Below are 25,161 nucleotides of genomic sequence, written 5' to 3'. Positions count from 1 at the left end.
CCTCAAAGCTGAAGAATAATGTGTTGAGTTTTACACTGTTATTTTTTTATTCTCAAAGAACCTGTATTTTCTGTATCTAGTTTTAACGTTCAAGTGAAAAAAGTGTTATGAAGACAAGTTTTTTTCTTTCAAGCTGAGGCAATTACCAACATCACCTGGCATACCAACCTCTGGCGCTCATCTGGACACTTATGGATTATAAAGCTTCACAAACTTTTTTTTCAGGTAGGAGTTTCTTTGCATAATCTTGGTCTGGCAATCCCATAATCTCCTGCACTCTTCATTACAAACTTCTCCATGACCGGCAAACAAGGGAGTAAAGTTTGAACAGGAATGCAGGAAGGCAAAGTAAGGAACTGCACTGACGTCCTTTCTGAGAGATGAAGCAAGACACAAGAACCTGTGTTTATGCACCTGGCAGGGAACACCAGGACACGCCACAGCAGCAGTGACTACTAAAAACAGTGGAAGGAGCAATCCTTGGAAAGTTACCATATAAATTGTGATGCACAGCAAATACTGATCCACAGAGGACTAGCTGTGAGGAAAGCTCCAGTTTATAGTGACAGTCTGGCTGTGATGTCTTTACAATGTTCATCTTCTTATCCCCAAAGGCTCATCTTCTTTCTGTTTTTTTTTTTTTTTTTTTTTTTTTTTTTTTTTTACAAGCAGTTGTAGAAGGTGAAGGAGAGAACTAGGTTTTCTGCCTGTGATGGGGAACTCTCCAGGACTGTTCCACGCAGCACAGAGCATAAACCACGTAAAGAGGCTCTACAAATTTATTGCTGAGTCATGGTGGCCAGTAGAAAGTTAAAAATAATAACAAACCCCAGAGTTTACATAGAACAGCTACTTCAAACCTAAGAAATGTGCTCAGAGATTGTATTTGTTTGCCTGTCCAGATACACACTTTGTAGCCATACCTCCCACATCAGCATACGTGGGAAATTTGTCCTATTATAGCAGTCTGAGGTATGCAGTTAAAATATATTATATTTTAAGGCTAAGGACCCACCTTGATTAAAGAATCTAATCAAGTAATGTGATTAGATGATGTAATCAGTGCAGATCCTGTCCTACTGACATCATGTAACATGAAAATTTTCCCAACCGCACAGTGCAGTACCAGGAGATCTGGAAAATATCCCAGGAACCTTCCATCCATTATTCCATCCCATGCCAAGCACATTTGAGTTGATATTCTAAGACTTAGTACAAACACTCCAGAGCTGCTGCAGCATGGAGAAATTAGATTCATTCAAAACAATAATTTTTGAGCTTTAATTTTAATCTGTCTTTCAGATGTTTCAGTGCTTCTCATTTCTTGGCTTTAGCCCATGTACAGTGTGGCTTTACAGGCTGAATTACACGGTTTTGTGTCCAAACATCTTTAACTAGTGTCCTTCCCGGCCAAGTGAATGTTTAAGTGGGGGAGGAAATATCGTGGTAGAAAGTAAAGCCAAACAAAGAGGGCTGTGTTTATCCACCTGCTCAACTGGTGTAAAGACAATCACGTTTTTTCCTTTGTATTCAAATGACGTGGTTTATTCTGTCTGTGTGTGAAGACTGGCTGAGACACTAGATAAATAAATGTTTCATTTGTTAACCTCAACAAGATTACAAGGGTGTTGATGGTGCTGTAAAAGAAACATTTTCCCATCAAAGACTAGAAGAGTATTGGTGATACCAATTCAATCAGAAATCCTGGTATGTTTATCTTGACTGTTTCCTAAGGCTTTCTGGGGTTCACTGGCTCACTTGACAATGAATATGCTTCCTCTATGCGAATGCGATGAAGTGGGGGTGGATGGTGGAGAGGAAACAGAACCCTAGAGAAGAGTTCCATCTGCCACGCTGGCAAACAGATTTACTACTTTGCTGCTGGATGTTTATATAAAGATCGAGGTCAGGTCCTTCCTTATTTGCCTAAATCAAGGCCAGATAACATCTCCACTAGTTTGAATATTTCAAGCACAATATTTAATGACATGGGCATCTATTTTAGGCCTTTCACTTAGAAAGATAAAGATTGCAAACACAAGAATACAATCACCACGTGGCACTCAGACAAGGTCAGGGGATTCACAGGCACACTAAGGTCAGAAATGATAAAACAGACTGCAAATAGGTAACTTGCTAGCTTTGCTCCAAAATAGTATGGATATTTGCTGACTTGGCACCTGGTTCTTCTTCTTTACTGAAAAAGGGTATCAAGCATTCGTATTACAGGGTCAGGGAAATAAAAGTAAATATTTCTATAAAGATCTGTTAGAATGGATGATCTACCAGGGTTTATCCTAGTTGGCTTCTTTAGTAGGAAGGGTCACTGTGGTGTCAGGAGGCACAAAGCGTGAGTTGCAGGAAGGGCAGATCTAGGTTGTGCAATCCAATGTGTTATGGACAGTAGTATCATTCTATTCCTCTCTCAAAATGATCAATCCTCAACTTAACCAGTTAAGGTTTCCTGCCTGCTACACCAGATAGAGCATTTCTGCAATCTGACACCTCTGCAGACCAAATGTACCTTTTTTTAACAACTGTATTTGTGCTTAATTAGCTTTCTTTTCCTCCTTTGCAGTTCCACTCCCTTCCTCGCTTTCCTCCCATCTTTCCTTTTGCCCTTTTCTGTTGAGATTTATTATATCTCCTCTCACTCTTTGGTATTTCCAAGGTAAATAAACCAAATTCCTTTAGTCACATTTCAGTTCCTCTAGTCATTCTGACATCCCTTCTCTGCACTTCTTCCAGGAGTAAGCTTTTTGAACATGGGTAACCACAGGCAGAGACAAAGAGCGGGGAGGACAAGAATGCAACATTTGAAGACAACCTAAGCATCATGTTTACATGAAAGCCCAAACAGAAGAGGCACATTCTCCAGCAGAGTGATAGAGTAGACCCAGTAATTCTAAAGTTTTTATCAGTTTGTTATATTTATTTATTAAGATGTTTCTTTGGTTAATGTTTGAAGGTAGTTTCCCACTGAAGACAAAACAAGTATAACTATATTTGCAGAAGATTAGATAATATTAATCTGTTTTATAAAGAGAAAAGTATCTAGAAGGAAGTCACCGGAGGTGAGATACACGTCTTTGTTAAATAGCAAATTGATTAGGACTGATTTCCAAAGGACTAACTCATCTCAAACTCAACAAAAAAGCTCAGACATTGAAGAAATATAAAAAGGGAGAAATACTGTAACATAATTTTTTAACTTTTCTTTTCAAAATATCATTTAATTTTTTTTATAATTGACTTTTTTTTTCTTTCAACTTAACTTGAGCGTTTGTATGACAATGGGCTAATAACAGAACAACTCAGGCTGGAAAGTAGCTCTAGTCCAGCATCCTGCCTATAAGGAGAACAGGTTTTTTCTTTTTTCATGCGAAATGAAGAGGATGGAAATCTAGGCTGAAGCGAGGACTCAGGCCCTTTTGCTCAAACAGTTTTTACCTTCAGAAGACAGCCAAGAGAAACAGCTTATCCCCATCTCAGATTGAATGGTTGCAGTCAGAGGTGGCCTGTAATATTGTCATGACAAACATTTCTGCTGAAAGTCCTGAATCCACTTTAATGAACACAAGTAGTAATACAAATGAGATTCCTGAAAGAGAGAAATTTAGAATAAAGTTTCCGTGCTTAGAAAATTAATACAAAAGCAAAAGCCTGCTGGAGATGAGGGAAAGAAACCATGGTGAACTAGAGCAACTAAAAACTTCTAACACCCTAAATCATGTAAAGTTATGGGAAAAAAATAAAACAAGGTTTGGGCAGTCATAGAGAAGAAATTCAACAGGAAAAGGCAGAAAAAAAGACACTGATCTTTCTAAAGCCCAGAGATGCAGTTTGGATATATTATGGCACTTCACAGGCTCAGCAGGTAGAGAGCAGTACATAGGTCATCTCCTCATGCCCTATGAAACACAAATTCTTGCCAGACTAATGCCAGGAAAAGAAAAGAAACTTTTCTTCTGAGGAAAAAAAAAAACCAACAAACCCAATAAAGACCTGAAGCATTTTATCCCCTTCACCTTCTGTTGAGATGACATTTGAGATGACATGGGAAACTGAGGACTTGAAAAGGGCCATCCAAACAAGTAATCACAGCTGCTATTAGCTCCAGTCACTGTTGTGTATCCCATGCCTTAACAATATGGTGGATTCATCACAATACACAGATGTTGTGATGACACCATGAAACCTTACAATAATGAAATAATAACACTGTGATGTCATCCAAAACCTTCAGTTGTCTCTCTGCAACTCTCTCTGAGTCAATTAGCTGTATCCATCCCCAACAGGTTTGAATATATTTCAAAATCTTTTTTATGAGATCACAATATCTAGTTTCTCACCATTATTGAAATCTGCCGGCCTATAAGGTTTTTTGGCCACACTTATTTTGTGTTGTGAATGAGGAAGAATTTGCAGATGAAGTAGATAAGGTATGCTCTGTGTATGTGTTGGCTATATCATTTTCTCTTCAAGCAATTCCTTTGCATCTGCTCTTGTTTTTTTCCAGTCTGGACCAACTGATTATAACCCAGATACATTTTAACCAACATACACAAAAACCTAAGCCACATGCAATCACAACAGAAATTCCAATTTCACAGCAGGATGGTGAGAAAGAGACAAAGTTCAAGCTTGATTGTGGGAGAAGGATAACAAGCACAGCTTGTTTGTTTACTAACACTATCTCCCTTCCGAGCCCCTCTGATGAGATGCCAAGCTTAGCCTGTGTACATGCAAAGTTGAGATGAGCCTTGGAGCCTGTGTTGGTCACACTGGCCAAAGGCACTCAGATGACCTCCAAGCTGTTTCTAAAAATACCTACTTCTTCCTCCTCCAGAAGCCCCATGACAACTATTTTCTATAGAAGGCTCACTCGTGTTCACAGTTGCTGAAGAAACCAAGATGTGTTAACAGGACTGAAACCCACAGGGCTGGTTTTCCTGATGATGGGACCAGTCTCCTCCTCCTTGGTCAAGTTTTCAAACCTCAGAAACGATCTGGGACCTTGTTGGACAGGCAATTTGAAACACCTTGCAGTGGAGCTTGATGAGGTTGCCCTCTGCCAAGAAAGTACCTGCATAAGGGCAGCCTTTCAGTGTTGTGAACGATGGCGCTTTGCTCCAGCAAAGGGTTTTTTCAGAGCTAGTTGAGAATAAAGCTCTTTGTTTAATAGCAACATTCTCATATGGGAACAAAGTCCCATGTACACCAGTTTGGTTGTCTGTGAACAAAGTCAGCATCTGGACAAAATGCCAACAGAGCCTGAAAATCATGTGGAGCAATGCACAGCAAAACACCTTTTTTTATGTATTTTATTCTTCCTGTCCCACTTCAGCTCTTTTTATGGTAAAACATTTTGATATAATAAGAGGTAGAGTCTCACTCAGCAAAGAAAACCTTCTTCTTAAATAAACTTTTCCTTCTTTTTTTTTTCAGAGGTAAGATAGAAGTTGGATGGCAATGAACTCATAGTTTGCCTAAGCTAGTAGAAAAAGGGTGCATGTAGCTTTTGTAAGAGAATGTGATGATTTTATTCCTGTATGTATTTATTAAAAATGAGAAATTATAATCAATTTCCTTCTATTAGTATTTTACTTTTTCCTATTAAATTCTATTCTTTAGTTTCCGCTTTTAAAAAAAACTCAAATAATTTAGTATTTCTGTGCCTACTGTGCTTTCTATACATTAGACTATTTAGACCAGGAAGGAAATATCAGACTTGTTTTAATTATTAGTTAAACTACACCATCATCTGTCAAATGGATGGACTTGTCTGCTAGACAGTTTATCCAGAAGGGTAACATGAGTGACAGTATCAATGAACACAATCCTCCAAAGCTGCAGCTTTTTTGGGGCAATGAGGCCTTAACACTACTCCCAGCTTGGTGCTGTCAGCTGGGAGGAGATGGCAGGAGAATGGTGGTATCTAGTATCCCAAATGCACTCCCTACCTTCTCAACCATACCTCTCCTCCGAAACTCCGTACAGCCTCCTGTGCTCCCGGCTGCCCTCCAGCTGTGGCCATCGCCTCCTCACACACTGCCATTCTCACCAGCCAAAGTACTTAGAAAATGAAAGGGCTGAGGAGCAGGGATACCTGGTTAGCAATATCCATTTCAAGATGCCACAAGCTCTATTTTTTTATACTCGGCAACCCGTGTAACAAAAGGGACCCCCCCCAGGCGGGCATTAAATGCAGCACACTGTCTGCTGGACACTTTACACACTTTGCTCAGAGGATCCCAGAAACACACACCGTGCTGTGAAGCTGTGACAGGTGTCATGTAGGAGGCTTTGATACCTGTCGTGGAGCTGTGTAAAGAGGCAACTCCCAGATACCATCAATGGTTTGGCTCTGTTTCTGTTTTCTGGCTGCTTTGTTTCAAAGGTGTGAGGTTTATTTTTTAAACTTTCCTTAAAGTTACTTGGTCTGGCATTGAGGAAGATAACTTATTTACATAGAAGGGGCTGGAGTTTAGATACAAAGATGACCCAAGATAACCTTCCCTTCTCTGTTTTACCTGAAAGGAATTTACTGAAAGCCTTTATCGAACCCTCTCCTCCCACAGACTTGGGAGCAGGAAGAAGCATAAATGGATTAGTGCATTTTCCACCTGCAGCAGTCACAGATTAAAGGCCAACCAGTAAAAAGTTCAAGAAAGTAGGTAACAATGTCACCTTGAAAAGGTCTGGGGAACGGGTCAGTTGTGAAACACACAAGCACAGCATGGGACTGGCCCAGCCTTTGAAGCAAAAATCTGAAACAAGATTGAGTCCAACACCCAAGGAGTGGAAGTACTTGAGCTCAGGAAGGAGGAATGTGCTGTGTTACCAACTGCAGGGTTTTATTGTACATCTCGTTTCCAGTGAAGTCACAAGTGGGTCTTGCCCTGGCACAAGAGGCAGCCCTTGGCCCTTCAGTTTTGTCTGCTTGATCCTCTCCTGTAGCTCTGAGTGTGTTGTGGTTTAACCCCAGGCATCAGCCAAGCCCCACACAGCCACTCGCTCACTCCCTCACCAGCAGGATCAGGGAGAGAATCAGGAGGGTAAAAGGTAGAAAACTCATGGGTTGAGATAAACCCAGATTAACAGGGAAAGCAAAAGCTGTGCATACCACCTCCTTCTCTTTCTGCCCTCACCACAACCTGATCTGTCCCTAGGATTTACCACAGTTAAAATCTATTTCTTTTTGTAAGTAACTGGTCTACAATATTAACTACTGATGCTAGAGAAAGGCTGTATTGAAAAATAATATGCCTAAAATCATACTGAACATAAAGGATCTTGGAAGTCATATGGCTTGGAGCACATACACCACTGGAGCTACCAGTTCTTGTTTACAGGTACCTGGACTTGGACACCTTGGCAGCTGGGCTGGACAGCAGCTGCAGCCTGAGAGTGCCAAGGAGTTGGCACCAGGTAGAGGAAATAATTTAATATCAAATGCTCTGTTATTTTGCCCGTGAAGCTTTCATCCTTTTCTCTGTAGATCCCTTTATTTGCATAGATAAAAACATTCCATGATTGTGTTTCTGCATTGTCCTAAACACTGACCTATAAACCTCAATTATATCATAGTGGCAGAGTGTGAGAGTGTGTAGCAAAATGCTGCTCACACCAGACAGAGCAGATGGCCATGGCAGGGATACCTGGAGGGAAAAGGGACCACAAGGTCATGACTGACAGAGATGCAAGAACCTTTGAAGTGTGAATCATCATTTTCCAAAGTATCAAAATCAGAATAATGTTAGGTAACAGATACACATACTAAGATGAGAGATCCAAGCCACACTTCCCATGCTGGAGCAATGCAAGGCTCACTTATTACTCTTTCAGAAGCAGCAAATTCCTGGGGAAAAGTACACATAGGACCCTCTCCTACAGTAGCTCCCTCCTGTGACATCCCTCTCCATTCTATTCTTCACATATGCTTTTCTCTGCCCATCTATTTGCCACTAATTCATGCAGGTTATTAGAAGACTTATATTTAGTTAGCTTATATTTAGATTTATATTTAGATAACTCCAGCTCTCAAGAAGTATGGGTAGGATTTCACCATTTTATTTGTTGCTGTTTGTTTAGAGTGATAATGGTGGTCACAAAGACTCAGCTCATGAACCTCAGTCCCTGAAAACTTGCTAGGCACACTGATTAAAGACAGACACATGCTGAGAAACAGACCCACACAGGAAAACTAATTTGAGGCAGAGCAGATACTGAGTCAGAGTGGTGGTTCAACTGCGAGAAGGGGAATAAAATCTAAAGGAGATACTTAATATTGTAAAACACTTTTAAAAAGGAAGGTACTGTACAACTGCTAAAGCACCTTACTCTGAGCTCCTGCTGGGTTCTTAAATCAGCCAATAGAAGATGCTTTTCACTCAAACAAACAAACAAACACCAAACAAACCCCCTGAACTTGTGAAAAGTAAGCCTTCTCTCACAAGAACTGCAGCCCAATTTTCATCTAAAGATATATAAGGACTTCGAAAGTACAGCAATGTTTTGCAGTGCTTATTGCATATTTTTTAGAAAATGCTGATGTATGTATAATGCACATCAATTCCTGCATTCTCTGACAGCTCTGTGGTGACACTGCAGTTAATGAAACAAAAAGCATTCTTGTAAGGAAGAAAAATATCTTTGTGTTTGGGCTCCTAAAGAAATATGGAGAGCAAGAGCAGATTCACCACAGAAATATAGAGGCTGTAGGACCATCAGACAGCATTCAGTCAGCTCATGTGGGAGTGGCACCCATTCTTGTACTTTCTTTCATCACCATCACCGTGGCATTCAGGTCAAGGTTGGCATGCACCTCAATCTTGTCTTACTAAATGTAGCAACATCAATTACAGGAGTTTGTTTGATCTTTAAGTTCCATTTCTGCTTCTGACATTGATTTGGTTGATGCTGTATGTACATATAGGAGGAATGGCGTTACATGAACTCAAATGGAAATGTCAATACAAAGACAGTGTGTTGAAGTACCAAGAAAATTCTGTGACATCACGGACACGCACACACTGTTAAAAGTAGACTGTGTAAACAAAAAGAAATGTGTTGTATAAGGTACAACAGTGTTCTTAATCAGTGTCTTCATTGCCATCAAGCTTAGTTAGTCATTAAGTTCATTGTTAATTATAACCCTCCCAAATTTTATTCCATATGATTCTCAAGATCTAGGCTTTCTGACTGGGACAATCTTTGAGAGCAACACAATAAGACAGAAACCTCTGGGACAGAAGTCCCTGACCATATCATGAGGTACATGGAGGTCAGCCAAATTAGCCAGATAAAACTAACTATGCAGCATGATCACCTTAATGTATAAAGGCTCCAACTGGTCCTAGTAATTTCTATTTTAATATCTTGTTCTAATGCAAAAGTACTGCTTCAGGCATTGGAATGGGCTGCCCGGGGAAGTGGTGGATTCTCCATCCCTGGAGGTTTTTAAGATGAGGCTGGACGTGGCACTTAGTGCCATGGTCTAGCAACTGTGGTGGTAGTGGATCAAGGGTTGGACTTGATGATCTCAGAGGTCCTTTCCAACGCGTCTGATTCTATGATTCTATGATTCTATGATTATTTGTAAAACTTGTTAAACGTAAGACAGATGAAAATTCTTAAGATTTAGTAAAACTTTTAAGTGATATTTCACTTTGAAGGCACAGGAAGCTGAAGTAGGAAATGGGAATGGACATTCGCTCTACACAATGAAAAATCTGTTCAAGCAACAGGTTACAATCTGTGAAAAATTTTATATATTTTGCAAAACACTAATGAAAAACCTTTCATCCTGTGATGCAAAGTCTACACTTCTGCCTAGGTCTTACATGCATACAGATCTTTTGGTTGCTCATTACAGTGACCTCTGCCCAGTTCTCAGACTGAAGTGTACTTTGCCAATGAGTACTTGCTCTTCACGTGAAGATTTTTATGCTGTGAAGACATTTGGTACTCAAAAAAATAAACCTTTCAGTGTTCCAAATATTCTTGTGTACAGAATTTAGGATTGCTTATGTTCAATGCTCTCTTTCCAACTTGAGAGCCCTCCAACAAACGTCCAGATTCATTAGGATGGCTGTCAGGACTCCAAAAACTGCTCTTGGGACTGCACACAGAAGAAATATTATAAGCTCCCTTTCTCTCTGATGAGCTGAAATGTCACAGGAAGGCCAGTTTATCTGAACAACAACTAGGAAACAAGGTCAAGTTCAAAATTGGAGCCACCAGACAAATTCAGAGCTCTTGTAAAACTACAACCCAGAGCTTAGGACTGTGATTCAATCTGTCTCAGGTAAAACGCCATGTCCTTCCTTAGAATAGGTCAATTAGATTTGAAATTTGGTAGAGAATAAAATTCGATAAAGAATTTTGTACAAAACCATGTAGGCAGTCGTATGCAGAAAGCAGCTTAAACAAAACTGATAATCACTACTGACTATTTACAGTGCTGCATTACTAAAAAAATTTGATACTGGATTGGTGGGGAGAATTTGGTTTGACTTTTGGCAAGGAAATACTTCCAAAGGTTATCACAGATTATCACGTTATCTGAATGTAAGGCTGAGGAGAGAAGAAAGCGAGGGATTCTAGGAAAGAAACAAGTAAAAGATTAGAAATAACTGTCAGGTCAGAATCATTTATTCTCTTGAGAACTGGAATTCCCCAGTGTAGTAATAACCTGTTCTGATTCAGCAGAAATTATTTAAAGGCCAGGGAAAGGCAAACAAAAACACACATCAGAAAGCTGCAAACAGAACTGGCACTGCAGGATCAGGATTTCATCACCTCCAGGAAAAGACAGTCTGAGCATTCCCATGGGGAATACCCAAACAGTCTCTCTTGCCCTACAGGCACATGACTGCATCCAAGGCAATTGCAGAGCACAGTGTTATAGAGAAACCAATCACCTGTCCTTCCAGTAAGGGACACAGACAGCTCTCAGTAATGCCATGCCCGGGTGGTTTCAAGGATGAACTCAGAAATTACTCTGAAAATAATTGGCAGTTGTCAAACTAGATCCTCTGAACTGAATGTTCTACTTGTTTCGTAATTTTAGTTTGTTTCTACCACATTGCTATGAAAAGCTGAGGCACTTCTCATTAACAGAAGACCCTAATTCTAAGTTCCTACATAAAATACTTGCCCCAGAGTCTTAGGAATTATGGGAAAAGCCCACCAATCTCCCTCTTTCAATTATTGTTAGATCTAGCTGAAAATGCACCCACAGAAGAATTCTCCAAAAGAGCAGTAACTTGGTAGAATTGTGTAATGGGTCTTTGGCAGTACTAGTTTTGTATCTGTTATGTACAGAAATATTTTGTTTTAACTTAAAAGAGTTCAATTTTAATGTTTCTTTCAGTCCAATAGAATTAAAAATCTTGGTTTTAACACCTGCTGCAGTGATAAAGTCATGAAACACCTTGATCTAAAAAAAAAATTATTGTAATTAGGTTGCTTTGAAGTAAAATGTATCAGAAAAAATTAATTATAGTGAACTAAAAAAGTCAGCTTTTCATAATAATTCCAAAGGAAAAAATTCTCAGAACTTCTAGTCAGACAAATTTTCCTTTTTATATCACATTGTAAAAGCAAGTGGGATCAATGGAATTACTAGCATTGTTTCACTTTCTCATGGTTCATAGTACATTCTTACAAATTTTAGATCAGACATCATGTATCTTGCCAGACAGAACAAGGAACTGGAAACTACAAACATCCATCCTGAGTCTGACACAGACTCAATGCTGACCAACTTCTATCTTCTTTCTCACCCACAGCTGTCAGGGAGCCTGTGGGAGGCTGGGATATGTCTGGAATGCAGACACATGGCTTGAGAGGACAATTTCATCTTTCTGTTTCCTCCTATATGGAACTGGGAGAACTACTAAGCTACATATCTAACCTAAGATTATCCTTGTGTGGCATTTTGTAGCGCAGAGCAACTCAAGACCTTGAACCTGTTTGATTTGTCAATAGGACTGGTGCAGGATTAAAGATTATGTGTGATTATTCCAAAAAGCTGTGTGTGCAGATGTGTGTGTTCCTCAGTTCTGACAGCTGATGTGCCTCAACACAGGCAGAGCCCCGAGCCCTCACTACATCCCTTCAGAAGCTGAGTGTTGTGAGGAAAGAGGCAGAAGTTCACCTTCATCTCCTTAACCTCCCTCCTCATCTCACCCACCAGCCAACCTGTCCTGTAATTTGGAATTTGGGAGCAGATACCCAATCAGCTGTGGGACACTGGGACAGGTTTGCAGAACACTGTCTGAAAGCAAAGCTTGACCAGCTGCCAGCTTTCTCCCTAATGCCCGCTCAAGGATCACACTGGTGGGAAAAATATCAAGACCACATACTAGGGGAATGACAATGGACCCTAAAGTCCTGGAAGACAGCAAAGCTGAACTTCTGGCAGCCTCTCAGAAGCTGATAGCAGACCCAGACAGACTGGGGAAGAGTACCAGCAGCAGAAGATACTGTTTAATCTTTCATCAAATTATCATGATACCACCAGGTGCAATTAAGTCTTAGGACAGTGTAGGCTCTAAGGACTATACTTGCGTGTGGGAGAGGAGTGTTTTTCTCTCTCCCAAAACTCATGTACACATTCCTCAGCTGCACTGACCTCACTGAAAGGGTGGAGGAAGGTGAGGAGGACTTCACCAAAAGATAGAGGTGTTTCTGCAGTAGCAGAAAGTAAGGGCAAGACTGAAACTTCCTCCTCCTTCCCAGGCCCCTATACCAACATATTCACCCTTTCTCAGGATTGCCCTATCGCCCTGCATGTCAGGAAAGTTAAAAACCTACAACCTGCCTCCACTAGACTGGAATCCACCCACACTGGCTGCATCTAATGTTATGTCTTATGATATTGGTACAGTTTGGCACAGAGTGTTCCAAAAGTACCAAGGCATAGTCACCTCCCCACTGTAATGTCCCAGTGAGAAGAACAACTTTACTCCTGTGTAGGAAAGGTTTCTCAGACTGATCAACTGATAAGCATCCCTGAGAGCTGCTTTGACTTGCACATAGCTATAGTTGGGAAGAAGTGTTCCCACTCACCTGGGGCTAGTCTAGGAATGATACTCAATCTGACCAGAATGGGCCCTGATTTCCCTGCACCAGGGCTGGTGAACACAGTTCTCAACTGGTGCTGGAGACCTGCCAGCTGAGCACGATGCAGCAGCAAGGTATGGACTGCAGAGGGTCATCCCCTTCAAACATTCCGGGCAGATCTTGGCACTGAACAGCCCGAGAGAGATGTTGGATTTGCAATCCCTTGCCTTGCGGTAATTCTGTGCTCCAGTTGGACATTCCCAAGGTAGTCATGTTCCAGAGAAAGAACAAAACTGTTGCTCAACAGGGGAGAGTTTTGTGATTGTATGAGACCAAGCTTCCAAGAAATTGGAAGGAAACCAGGAATGGGAGTGCTGCCAGATTAAAAACAAACACTGAGCAGTTCCTCTCCCTCCTGCCATTCAAAGGTAAATACAGGAGCAGCCTTTTTTTCCCCCACAGGTGCCCCCAGCAAGTTTCTGACCCATTGGAAAAACAAGTAACAGCAAAACCTCTGACCTGCTGCCTGGTGGGAGAAAGAAGAGGAAGCGCTGTCACTGCCTATGTTGGATTGGGTCCCAAGGCACATTACTGAGAATTACCCTAACCTGTTTGGAGGATTAAGCCCTGCAGCAAAAAGGTTAGAGGATTACACTGACATAATACTTGACTAGTTCTTCAGGAAGTGCTTCACAGATTTTTCATGGCATAATTTTTGAGGGTAGTTTTTCTGCAGAGACCCAGAGGGATGTTCACAGAGTTACTTACACCTACACAAATAATTGGTTTTTATGACTCACAGAAGAAGTTTAGGAGATTATAAAAAAAAAAAGAGCTGACCCTCAGAAAGCTATTAGATAAAAAATCTTGGACAAACACAACTAGGTTTCCTACAAAAGGCAGTAATTGAAAAAAATAACACAGAAAGACAATTAGGAGTAACTAAAGAAAGATATTTGGGGAGATTTCTCCTCCAGTACAGAGCCTGGGACAAATGTAGGAGCAGTAATTACTGGATGGTTGATTTAGCATTTTCCTTTGATTTTTCTTAGTGCAGCAAAAAAATGTGTTTGCTAAAAAGTAAGAAAATTCCAATTGCCAGTGTTTTGGAATAGATCCCCTTCCTGGAGCAAGCTCTGTTATAAGCTTTTTCTCTACATGCTGGAAGATGGAGAAGGAGGGTTTGATGATGGAGGTCAAAGGTGCCTTAACAGCCCACCACACCCTTTCCTCTCAAAGAAGACTAACGGGCTTTACTGGTATTACCAAGCATTCCAACTGCAAGAAACTTCAGTTTCTGAAGCTGAAATGGAGGAGGAAGCTGAAGGAAAGAAAGAAGCCATACCTTCCTACTTTGTAAATCAAGCACCAAACTCCAACAGCAGAAGGAAGCAATGTGCTTGTTTATTTAATGAGGTACAGGCAGGACTCCTGTATTAAATTATGTAACAGTTACATATGCCAGGACCATCCCAGCACTACTCTGATCATCTGTGTGGTATTGTTTGAGGGAAGGAAGAAGACAAGGCTAACAAATTTGGAAGAAATTCAACCAACTCTTGGATCAGACCATATGCAACTTGCTGCATTAAGAATTAAAGTCACTCAACAAAACATGTTTTCTATCAGAAGGAAAACAAAAATAAAGCTTAACTGGTTCTACTGAAACCAAGGAAGGTCAGGACAAGGAAAGTAAACATGGCACAGGAGACGAAAGACAGGTAAAATCAGACACAAAATCTAACTTCAGCTCTGAGGAATGCAATACTAAAGCTCTGTATTTGCTGTGAACCAAATAGGAAGATGCATGAATAGAGGTGGCCAGAGATTTGCAAAACAGAACAGGTAAGCTTAAAAAAAGTTAAGAAGAACCACTTAGATCATTAATAACAAAGATGATTGACTCCAACCCCACTCAAGGCAAGGACAGTTAGGTTTGGATCTGAAATGCTGACCTGGCAGCTTTTAAAAGACAGTTTTGGTAGGCTGCACAAAAGCAAAGGGAAGAAAAGGGAATGCAAAGAAGCTTTGGATGTTTCTCTCTTTCCTCAGGAGTTATTGCAGTGTATGAGACTAACGGGTAGCATCAGATTTCTCAATACTAGCTTTACTTTTTGTTGGAAATGGCAAAAAATCTGATAGTATGGTGTTAAAGAGAATCTTACAAAAGAATGTTCTCTCTTGGCTGAAACACGCCATTTTTGTCTGTGTGTGTTCCTTCTGCATGCCATTTCTATCTGTATTATTTCTTCAGGTTTGGAAAGTTAAGACATTAGTACTACCAGGAAATTTCGAGGCTTATCAGAAAAGCTCTAGAGCATTCCTTCAGTTCTTGTATCTTAAGGGTTTATGAATATTTCCTCAATTGCACAAGACAGAAAACACTAGAGGATTCTGCAGGCAAAAATTAGAGCTTCTGATAAATCTACCAGGTGGTATTTATTTACTCAAGTAATCACTTTGCTTCAGATAGGAGAGAGAACAGCTCTTGTAAAGGTACCACAGAAAGACATCGCAAACTTGCTTCTTGTGACGGTAGGTATGGAAAAGAGGACTCTGTGGTTTAGTTGCAGCCCAGAAGGCCCTCAGAGGAGGGACTGCTCATTGCAGTGAACACACTGCCAAATACACCATTTGTAGACTTTAATTACAGTGCACTATTCCTGGACTGTGTTTTGGAAGGGAACATGAAGATACGGTTTGCTGCTGCCTCCAAAGCTGACGAAGCACCAACAAGATTTCCTACCAGCTGAAGATCATCAGCAGCAAATGATGGTGTATTTACCTGAAATATTTTCTGAGACGTTTTGATGATCTCCATGCATGTTTTTCTTCTCCGTGGTCAACCCAACTCGTCTGTAAGTAACGCTGACATCAGTGGCTCATGGGTGGAGGCACTGCTCTACAGATGCAAGAGAATCAGCGTTAGTGCCTATGACACCTTTTGACTTAAGTGCATGTGAGTTTGCCTGTGTACACTTTGTCACATGCACATTTGTTTTCAGCATGTTCAAATCATGTTCCACCACATATGTCATGGTTTTCCACTCTGTTGGAAAACACAGCTCTGTGGTTTGCAATCTCTTGTCCATGATCCCTGCAGACCAATGGACTACTTTGAATGATCTACGAAGAACAATTCTAAAAAAACAGCCTGGTAGCATTCTCTTGGACTTGCACTTTCATAAGACTTTTTTTAGGATTCATATATCCAAATAGCTAGAAAAACACAACCTGACTGAAGTAGGGCTGTGCAGGAGATAAGAGTAGGCAATTCTAAACATTATAAATATCCCTCTTGTCTTAAAATCTTGGAATTTCAAATATTAGGCAGACATTGTGAAAAACATAAGCTCCCACTAGCCTATGTGAACTGTCCTCTTCATGAGCAGAGCACGTATCCAAGAGTACATCTGGGATAGACTCAATATAGGACAAATAACTGGGAGGCATTAAAACCAAGCTCTGAGGACTTCTGTTCCTACTAAGTTTTGACTAACTTTGTTTTTTATTTTCTGTAACTAACTGTTTTGATCTGAAATTTATTTATTACCTACGTAGACGCCACACTGAGTTAGAGCTTCTACTGAAATATGTAAAAGGGCTGGAATTGCCACATGAAACTGCCACAAACTTTCTCCAGACATAATAAATAATTCACGTAGGTATAAAGTAATACTCACATCTGTGGAGTTTGTCACATTGAGTCCTCTAAATATAGTTTTTTTCTCAGAAGTTATGCAACTTAAAAGAATTATTATTATTATTTTTGCTATTATTTTGCTATTCCCATCTAATCTGGTAAACAACAATTTACGCCCGCAGCAAAATGCCTCAAACACAGAACAAAGCTGATCTCATCAATATGTAATCTTACATGGAATCCTACCTTATCTTTGGTTTTACCCTTTACTTCTTTGTAGATTTTTTTTAGAAGTCTTGTACACCAGAACTTCGTTCTTATTATAGCTACATAACAAATTAAACTGACCTTACTAGAATTCCATGCCACCAGGACAGGCACTAACAGTCCCATGTTAGCACTCCCTATGCTTGCAGAAATTACTAAAGCACTGGTCTGCATAGTGAATATTTGTAAGGGAAGAAGTACTTTCTTGATACTGCTTGAATAAAATGAAATTAGTACAAGTTCACAGAGACATTGATTTTGGGTACCTCCATTTCTGGATGTTGCAAAGAAGATACTTAAGGTCTAATTTGGAGAGTTCTGAACTTTGAGAAGGTTCCAGCTGTCAGTGACTAACAAGAGAAACCAAGCACCAAAATATGACAAATCTAAAATTTAAGAACTTTGTTTCAGCCATGTTTTTGGACAACACCATGGTTCAGAAGGGGATATGGAAAAGTGCTTTTTTTCTCCTAAGGAAGTTGTTTTATGTTATGTAGACAGACTCCTTCCAGATGAATACAGGCATTTCCCTACAGTTGTAAGTATTCAAATTACCCTGCACTCTATGGAGTAGATTCTGTTTGAAAGCAAGGGTGTCACTGGAAGCCCGATTGAATGCCAGAGCATGCAAGACCAGTATTTAACAGAGATGCTTGATACATGCCTTGGGGGATTATTCATGCCATCTACTTTAGTCATCCAAGTGAGATTAAGCACCCAGGAGACCCATTTCCTTCTGCAGAGAATGCATGAAAAGCCAAGTATCTCCAGAAGACAACAAAGAGACCTGAGGTGAAAAAAACATCAGTTTAGACCCTCCTCCAAACATACCAGTAGCTCCATGATCTCTTAAAAGTCAATGTAGAAGGAGAAGTAATACCAGCAGGCAATTCAGACTTATAAGACATGAAACAACCTGCTGGGGCAACTTTTTCACCACTGAATATAATGAAAGCCAGGGATCCTGAGGTGCCACTGGTATCTCTGCAGCCCACAGGGATTTTCTGAAGCGTCCTGGCAGCTGGTCTGGCACCATGAACATCTGTTCCTTTACCTTTCACCCCTCACTCAACTGTCCATTCTTTGGGGCAGTGGGGTTTTCACAAATATGTCAGTATAGTTACCAGAGTGGAACTGTCTTCTGAGTGCTGCACTGAACTTTCAGTAACTTAACAGCTGCCAAATCTCACTAATTTTTTATAACAAGCAGTAGATAACCTGTAAAATAGACATGCTGAAGTTCTTAAAGTATGGCTAATCTAGATCTGATTTTCAATGTCTAACACTATTTCTTTTTGGGTTTTTGTTTGTCTGTTTGTTTTTGTTCGGGGGAGTTTTCTTTTTGTTTGTTTGTTTTTTATTTAAACTCCCACAAATAGTATTATTATTGCACCGAAGTTATGTTTTTGTAACTTCCAAACAAACAGTTTTCTACAGCAGCCTGTAATTCGACACTAGGTGGCCTCTTTCTTCTTTCAGAGAAGGTCTGACATGTCTTTATATCACCAAGGACTTACAGAAAAAAAAATCGTGAAGCAAATCTAAAGAACTTTGTTCAGTTAGGTTTTAAGATGAATATTGCAAAACTCACAGCTCACTGTTTCCTAACTGGAATGCATTCACCGTAGCTCAGAAAACAGAACTCAGTATCTGTAACTTGGCTTGCAGCCTGAGTCTTGAGAATGTTTTGTCCACACAACAACCTCCAAGGAGGTATCCATAGTATTTTATTCCTGAAAAAATCCCAAAACCACAATGTCCCTTTATCTAACTCATAAATGCAAAAGCATACGGAAGAGAAGAGGATCTGAAGATAAAACAGTTACTCTTCTCTACTTGGCTTAGGTTTTCCCAGGTGAAATCCAAAATAGCAATCAGAGCTTCACCTCCCCCACTTGAGTTAAGTTCATGCACTCTAATAGTGTGTCCTCTTTCTGCCAAGTGGCCAGCAAAAGCAGAAAACTGTGATGAATCACAGAGCATTTGAGAGGCTTTCATGGATGGTAAAAAATCTAATGGGATTGAGGTTTCTAATGCAGAGACCAGCACATAATAGTTTAATTGGAACATTTAGATTCCTTGAAGAGGCTAACCAGGAAGTGAGCATTGCCTTCAGCAAGAGAGTACTCTGGCAAAATGGCCTCAGGAAAGGAGTTCTTAATTTGCCTTTCAGAATTTCCCAACAACCGAAAACACAATCACTTTATTGCAAAATCACTGGACTTCTGCAGGATAAGCTTTGTGCTAAACGAATGCCTGAGAGCACATTCAACCCTTAGAGCAGTATTTGAGATTAGGTGAGATCATATGAGGAAATAAACCATGTTTTGCCACGGTGTGGCTGAACAGCAACTTACTCCATCAGTAGAAATGGGATGAATTTGTTTACAGAGCAGGTAAATGCTTCATACCAGGCAGAGAATGACGGAGCCTGTAGAGCCAGTAAATTAGAAATAGTACAAGGATGATCTACAAAAGGCTGCTCCTTTGTCAAGTTCTGTGGAAAAGCAAAGTTGTTAGTGACTTCTTTTGGTCACCTTATGAAGGAGAACACGTGACCGTCTGTCCCTTAGCCCTGTTGTGTTGCTGTTACTCTGACTTAGCTCCAGTGTTCCTTTTGAACCAGTAACAGGGAGGGTTTAAGAGTCCCATAAAGCTGAAGACAGACTTCCTTCATTTAGTCTCCTTAATTATTGGGTCTATAAGAGCTTGGAGACAGAAAGGGAGCAAGGGCAAAGGAAATGCTCTGTACAACAGCTGTAGGTGTCAACTGCTAGCACTGCTCTGAGTTCAGCTGGTCTGAACATCACTGCCTACCTGTGGTAATGGTATGACAAAGATTATGGGACAGGCACAGGTGGCATCACGAACACAACAAAGATTTATGACAGGATCCACAGCAGGACGGAGCTCTGGGATCAGCCTCCCAATTCTTCCTGTGTCTCCAGCCCCATCCAGCTCAGGTCACTGGGCCTCGTGTTGCCGGTGTCGCAACACAGCAGAACGAGTCCTCAGCACTGTCACCTGCCCGTGGAAAACCTGTGAGCATTCCTCAGTAATTATTCAGAGGCTTTCAACAGACCCTTGTACTGAATCCACCCTGTTTGTCCCACATGAACCTCCAACATTTTTTAAATGGTGGATTTTTTTTGATGGTATGTCTTGCTTAACTCAAGTGCTGTCTTAGCAGGCAGCAAGTACATAACTTCCCACCCAGCTTGTGTATGGTATGGATAAAATCTGCTCCTACCTTCAGCATGAAGACTGCTTCGGGTACTCCTGCAGCTCAATTAGCTACAGGATAGCCCAACATTAACAACTTTCTGTTTTTATTACCTGTTTGTGTTTCCCTTAATCCTAGGGTGAGTTACCTGCAAAGTATCAAATCTCATCATAAAAGTAGCTAGAAAAGCAGCCAGTTGTGTCATAGTTTGATTCATGTTGGACTCAGAGCTGAAGGAATAAACATTCCTGAATGATGGGTAATTTCTTTTCCGGGTGTTCCAGTGGATGAAAGAAAAATCCCTTTGCATTCCTACAGGAAATGAAGGTCAAAATTAAATCAGATGAAAGACTGCCAGATCCCAGGCTGAGAGCCAGTGATGTCCACAGGGCTCTCCCCAGTTAATGCAGCACATATTTTGTCATACCATGAAGCCTTTTTTTCTTAGGCTTGTCCTTAAAAACAATTCCCTTAGGTTGTGTTATTTCCCTAATAAAAGCCCAAATATACTGAACTACAGCAGTCTATTAGGACAGATTTGAAAAAAAAAAATAAAAAATTCACTATTAAACGTGTTCATTACACCACAAAATCTACTGGGTATAAAAGCACATTCTGAGGTGGACCTTTGTCAAACATTTTTACTGCTTATTGAATTGCACATGGAGCAATCTTCTTGCAAAGAAGCACAACCACTTTGAAGAACAAATTCTGCACGCTATACTTACCTGAAAGGAGACAGTTAATACAGAAAAACAAGTACGTTCAACACTTTATGATAAAAAGGGATTCATAATGCTCTATAACCCTGGAGTTCACAACAGTAGAGATTTGTATAGAGAGATTGCACTGTCCTTCCCTTGGAATAAACCTCGCTGCAATCAGTGAAGGTGTTGGCAGCGTAAAATGGTAGCACTTGAGTGTCATGAGATCTATTTCATTACTTGTAAAACTCCTTAAAGGACTCACCAGAGCAAGCTAAAAAACACAAAGTGATGCCACTCAGCATCTACTGAGGAAACTTACCATGCTCCCCTGCAAGGGGAGGCCTAAACAGTTGTATGTCACATAAACATCACCTCTTGGAGTGCTTCATTTTCTCCAGAGACAGGGGTACTTGCTATATACTTTCTACCCTGTCATGACACAGCTGCATGCCTAGCACACACTGTATTCATAAATTTCCTGTCATTGTGAAAGAGCTCATGTTTGGATGCTGTCCTCACTGTCAGTGCAGATGTTCTGCTGTGCTTTTGAAGGAGGCTGTGTGCTGTGTGGCACTGCACCCTGGCTGGCAGGGCATTCAGGGGTGCCTGGGGCTGGGATGGTTGCGGCTGACACCTCCCCACTGCCCAGCCTCGGGGCTCACACATCAGCTGCCCACAGTGCCAGCTGGCAGCAAAGCACAAAGGGGCACGTTTAGGGCACAGACAAGTTATTTCAGAGTTCAGCCCCATGCTTCCAGCACAGCCAACACCTCTATGTGCATGTGCTTCCTCCACGATGAATGAACTGCAATATGTGTGGGCAGGTAACTTCGGAGAACAACCTCTGAGGCATCCCTAGGGAAAGCAGAAAACACAGTTAAACTCAAGTTTAAACAGCAATAATAATATGCTTCTTCTGCTTCCTTGTGGATATATTATATGAGTGTGACATCTTTCCATTTCATTGCATTAAGCTCTCCCACACATTGTTCAAGAGTAACTATATCTCATATATCCAATACATCTCTGTCTAAATGCATTTAATGATTATACCATTTCCCTTCTTGCTAGAAATGCTTCTTATATTTATTATAAGGTGAGTGTGATTTCTAGAGACAGCCTCATTCTGTGTTTCATTTCAGCTGTCTGTCGTGTTGGATAAGTCACATTTGCACTGTTGTTGATTTTCTTATTTGCTGTAAAAACAAAGTGTTTAAATTTACAGTTCTAAAAGCCAAAAATCACACTGGATCCTGGCTTCCCATAACTGCTTGTTTTACAGGAATGGAATGGAGCTTTGTGATTTGGTATTTGTTAAGACTGAAGAGCTACTGGGTGTCAGCAGGGGAGGGAGGTAAGTTCAGATGTACCTCATGGCAGGGATATTAATGTCATGACCCTCATCCACTTCCATATCACTCTGCTCTGCCCCTGTGAAGTGCTTCAGGGATTAACAGAGTTCTATCCAGAGCTTACGGTGTCAAATCCAGGCTCTGTCTCAGCTGAAGAGGAAGTGGAAAGTAAACATTTGAAAGAGGTAATGAAAGAGGCTGGCTTGCTCCCTGTCCCTAGACTCCTCAATTCCAGGACCAAGGTCCAGACACGTTTTAGCCAGGCCTGTGCAAAGCAGCTGGGTGTCTCACAGGGTTAGGCATTACTTCCCTTTAAAGACAGACTCCCACTGTTTTTAACAAACAAATTTCAAATTTTGCCCGTTTGTTTTTTTCTTTTTTCTTTCCCATTTTGAATCCAATGAAACCTGGCAAACATGATGGAGCATTGCCTCTCAGCCAGGTACCTCCCTGGATGCTCTGCCACTGTCATGGTGACGGGCTGACCACTATACCAAAACCACAGGATATGTGATGTTGAAGACAGCAGTCCTGGTATGGATACTCCTTCTGCAGACAGGTATCTGGTAAGACAAAGACACAGGACACTCACAAACCCTTCCTGGCAGAGCCCATGGGCCAGAGGAACAAGCCACCCTCTGTTGGACACAGCTGGATCCCACAGCAGGCAGGAATGAAGAAGGCACATCCCAGGACCTTGCTGAACAGAGTAGCCCTTCCCAACAACACCGGTCATTTTCCTCCATGGGAAGCAGATTTGAGACGAGAGCAACAAGTCTGCCAGCATGGAAGAAAGGCTGCCAGACCACCTCAACCCCCACACTTCAGGTTTCCTGCATTCCTGCCAGGACCGCTCAGTGTATCCAAAAGGCTTCGTTTTCATAGGGAAACATGAGCAGTTCACTTGCTCCATGGTACCTTCTTGCCCTTTAGCCAGGACAAGGGGACGTGTTGTGAAGGGAAGCCAAGTTGTGGCAGTCGGCTGCAGAGTGGCAAGATGATATTCCTGCTCTGAGTCTGGCAGGAGCAGGGACAAGTGTGCTGAGTGGATGCCAACATGAGATTCAGGCGGTGTTGAATTCTAAAGGAGAACATGCTGTACCAAACATTTCTTATTGTATATCTTACATAAACAAAGCATTTAGCTCACCACCCAGCACTAGCTCATGATAATAAATGCCTTTCTCTGCTGCATATATTGAAGTTGTGTAGTCAAGCCGGCTCAGGGGCACACACAGGATGCTCAGTTTGTACTGAGATGCTTTCTGCAATCATTTAAGCTGAGAGTAATCAGCTAGAGCTAAAAAAGGAAGGCACAAACAGGTTTTGCTTTGCAAATACATGAGACACGGAGTGACCCCTGTAGAAAATCATCTCTTCTCTCCTTCTTCAGGGGGACAGACCCAGAAGTGCCCCAGGACATTCTCTTCTCCAAAGGGGAATTCCCCTTCTAGCACTGTCAGCTTTAACTCCAAACCCATCAGCATTTCCTCGTGGTAGATCACAACACACACTTTGCACTGGGGGATTTCCGCTCTGCTGCACTATGGCAGAACAGAGCCAAAACCCAGTTGTTGCTCATAAATTCATGTCTCTGTACTTGCAGAGTGAGCAACACTAAGCAACCACACATACTTGCAAAATCCCTGCCAAAACTGTGTGAATTGCTCTAGTGTCCCAAAGTCAGGGTGGGTGCTGGGGAATGGCCGGGCTGGCCCTAGCAGGACTCCCAGGCTTGCTCACCCCACAAAAGGGCTGCAGGGCTCCTGCATTGGACAGGGGTCTGCATTTTCTAGAGGTGCCTCAGGGCATACAAGGCTTGCAAAGGACCAGAGTGGGAGGTGGAATTGGGGTCTGACAGAGAGAGGCTGCAGCACTGCACAACAACTAAAATCATTTGCAAATACCAGCAAAATATTCTCCTGAAAGGAAAAAAAAGTAGCTTCAAATGTGCAAGGAAAAGAAATCTACTTAAATTTTTGTTCACATTCTTTTGCTGAAAATCTTGAAAAAATAAACACAACATGTGGAAACTGTGAAGCCCCTCCCACACATACATTTTTTGTTAAAAGTCCTCAAAAATCTCATGAGAAACTTGAATATGACAGAAGAAATTCTTAGAGCTCAGCATTAATCAGTTTGCTCTAAAAATAAAGCAAAACCCTTGATACAGCACTTCCTCTGCTTCCATATGAGGTTCCTCTCGAGACAGAGTTTTTTGGATGTTTGTTTAACCACACTACTCAAATTCATGACCTATTAGAGGTACAAGGCAGATCTGGTAAACAAAAATGTCACACTGGGGTCACTCGGTTTGTCACTCTTGCAGAATACGACCTTCAGGGTAGACTTCTTTTGAAACTGCATTTTGAAAGAAGGAATTTTCCTCCCCTCTCAGTTTTGCCACACACTCAATACTCTTTTTTTGTTTCCCTGTTTCTTGGAAAGTAACATTGTGTGCAGCTGCCTTAGCCCCTGCGAGCAGTTATCAATCCCTACCCTCCAGCAAACAAACAGAAGTTTGTCCCACAACAGAGGAGATGCTGCATCGCTGCTCTCTCCTTGGGAAAGTTTTGTCCTTGTTTTCTCTAGCCTCTCACAGGTGTAAATGCAACTGGATTTCAGATCACCACAGTATTTCCCTATCAGCATAAGTCTGCACACCAGGCAAAAGGCACAGTCCTTGTTAAACACTGTTCTTTTTTAGCAGGTCCAACCTGACACACAGAGAACGTGCAGTCTGTGCCTACTCCTGGGACAGGTACAGCTGAAGCACAGGTACCACTGGCCTCAGGTGGTGCAGATTAGCTTTTGTTTTGAGACCCAGAGATGTCAATTAATGTCCCACTTTTGTTCATTGCTGACCTGTATTGCAGCAAAGGCAAAAAGTCTCCCCAA

At 41.3% G+C, this 25,161-nt stretch overlaps 1 long non-coding RNA gene across 1 annotated transcript; it reads right to left on the bottom strand.

The window, feature by feature from the left end:
- Positions 1-19,298: 19,298 nt before the first annotated feature.
- On the bottom strand, positions 19,299-20,708 carry LOC116794070. Its single transcript, XR_004359677.1, has 3 exons — positions 20,318-20,708; positions 19,799-20,020; positions 19,299-19,478 (listed from the first exon to the last, which is right to left on the bottom strand). It is a non-coding gene; the product is annotated as an uncharacterized LOC116794070 (long non-coding RNA).
- Between the last annotated feature and the right edge of the window lie 4,453 nt (positions 20,709-25,161).

Source organism: Chiroxiphia lanceolata, chromosome 14, assembly GCF_009829145.1.
Source record: "Chiroxiphia lanceolata isolate bChiLan1 chromosome 14, bChiLan1.pri, whole genome shotgun sequence".
In the NCBI taxonomy this organism is placed as follows: Eukaryota; Metazoa; Chordata; class Aves; order Passeriformes; family Pipridae; genus Chiroxiphia; species Chiroxiphia lanceolata.
Note: the sequence above shows the minus strand (reverse complement) of the source record. Positions and strands in the feature narration are given on the sequence as shown.